Source organism: Penaeus vannamei, chromosome 11, assembly GCF_042767895.1.
Source record: "Penaeus vannamei isolate JL-2024 chromosome 11, ASM4276789v1, whole genome shotgun sequence".
NCBI classification, from domain to species: domain Eukaryota; kingdom Metazoa; phylum Arthropoda; class Malacostraca; order Decapoda; family Penaeidae; genus Penaeus; species Penaeus vannamei.
In genome coordinates, this window is record NC_091559.1 from 5,989,990 (window position 1) to 5,992,489 (window position 2,500).

The window sequence follows — 2,500 nt, forward strand, 5'->3', positions numbered from 1 at the left end:
CTCTGTTTTGGCGCTGTAGTTCAGGTATAACGCCACATTGCTAACAAACACGCAATGTTATTTTTTACTTTTTTTCTTAGTGTGCTCTATTAATTTTGTTTCCTCTTTTCTCACTCTTTAATGATAACACTGCGACAAAATCCTGTGTATTTTTTCGCTGTAAATTATTTCGTTGAGTTTATTCGAAAGAGGGAGAGGGAGAGGGGGAGAGGGAGAGAGAGGAAGAGGGAGAGAGAGGAAGAGGGAGGGGAAGAGAGGGAGAGGGAGAGGGAAAGGGAGAGGGAGAGGGAGAGGAAGAGGGAAAGAGAGAGAGAGGGAGGGGGAGAGAGGGAGTTGGAAAGAGAGTGAAAGAGAGGGAGAGGAAGAGGGAAAGAGAGGGAGAGGAAGAGGGAAAGAGAGGGAGGGGAAGAGGGAAAGAGAGGGAGAGGAAAAGTGAAAGAGAGGGAGAGGAAGAGGGAAAGAGAGGGAGAGGAAGAGGGAAAGAGAGAGAGACAGAGACAGACAGACAGACAGACAGACAGACACAGACAGACAGACAGAGAGCGAGAACCGCTGCTTATCCGCTGATCCGCTGTTCACAACCGGCTCTGTTGCATAATATACAATCCTCTATAGTCTGTTATAATTATGCAGTGAGATTCCACTCACTAATGAATTTGGCGAGAGAGGACTCCCCCCCCCTCCCCCCATGTGTTTATTGGAGGATGAGAGAGGGAGAGGGAGGGAGAGGGAGAAGGAGAGGGAGGGAAGGAGAGAGGGAGGAGGGAAGAGGGAGTGAGGGAAGAGGGAGTGAGGAGGGAGGGAGAGAGGGAGGGAGAGAGGGAGGGAGGGAGGGAGGGAGGGAGGGAGGGAGGGAGGGGAGGGAGGGAGGGAGGAGGGAGGGAGGGAGGAGGGAGAGAGGGAGAGGGAGGGAGGAGGGAGGGAGGGAGAGGAGGGAGAGGGGGAGAGGGAGTGAGGGAGAGGGAATGAGGGAGAGGGAGTGAGGGAGAGGGAGTGAGGGAGAGGGAGTGAGGGAGAGGGAGAGAGAGAGAGAGAGAGAGAGAGAGAGAGAGAGAGAGAGAGAGAGAGAGAGAGAGAGAGAGAGAGAGAGAGAGAGAGAGAGAGAGAGAGAGGGGAGAGAGAGAGAGAGAGAGAGAGAGAGAGAGAGAGAGAGAGAGAGAGAGAGAGAGAGAGAGAGAGAGAGAGAGAGAGGAAGAGAGAGAGAGAGAGAGTTGATGCGGGAGATGGAGAGGTAGGTGTGAGAGCAGGATGAGGGAGGGGGGAGGGAAGGAGGGAGGGAGGGGCGTACTGGGAGGGAAAGAAGGAGAGGGAGTGAGAAGAAGAAGGAGAGGGGGTGAGGGGGAAGGAGAAGTAGTAAGAGGGGAAGGGAAAGGGAGAGGGAGAAGGAGGAAGGAGAAGGAAGAGAGGGAAAGGGAAAGAGGGGGTGAGAGGTAGAGGATGAAAGAGAAGGAGAGAGGGAAAGGGAAAGAGGGAGTGAGAGGGCGAAGGAGGAGAGAGGTAAAGGGAAAGAAGGGATGAAAGGGAGAAGGAGAAGGAGAAAGATAAAATGAAACGAGAAAAGATAGTGGAAAAAAAAGCCAGGACATGAAAGCGATGAAAGTCAAAGGTTTAACTGGCCTTGAAGCTGTATAAGGATCCGGGAAAATCTATAAATCCCAGAAGAGGATTCCACAATAAAAAAACAGAGGATTGAACTCCACTCCTCTGGCGACTATAAAGCATTCGGATCCTCTCTTCACTTTTCTCTCCTTTATTGCAGTCATATACGTGTCTCAAACGTGTCAAGGGGAAGCAAGAATAGTCATTAGAGTGTCATGCGCGTTCGTGTCCTCGTAAAATCTGTCAGCTTTAAGGTCGGCGAAGGTATAACCAGGGTCTTGTTGTGAAGCATGGACTCTGGCGCATGACCTTATGTGTTGTTGTTGGAGTTGTATTCTTGTAGGATTGAGGGTTTTTGCTGTACTGTTGTGTATGTTGTATTTTTTTTTATAATTGTCTTCGGGTGGGTGGGATGCATTGTTGTATTTGTTGTGTGTTGTTGTTGGAGTTGTATTCTTGTAGGATTTAGGGTTTTAGAAGGGAAGGATATACTGTTGTGTGTTGTATTTTTTTATAATTGTCTTCGCGGGATGGGATGCATTGTTGTATTTGTTGTGTGTTTATGGTTAAGGGTTTTAGAAGGGTAGAATGTGTTGTATTTGTTGTATTCTTGTAATTGGTGTGAGGGTTATAGGGGAGTGGGATATGCTGTTGTTGTATTGATGTAATTTATTAGTGGTTGTATTTTTTTATAGTGTGGTAGCACTAGTGTTGTTATTGTGTAGAGAGAGAGAGAGAGAGAGAGAGAGAGAGAGAGAGAGAGAGAGAGAGAGAGAGAGACAGCTAGAGAGAGAGAGAGAGAGACAGCTAGAGAGAGAGAGAGAGAGAGAGAGAGAGAGAGAGAGAGAGAGACAGACAGACAGACAGACAGACAGACAGAGACAGACAGAGACAGATAGAA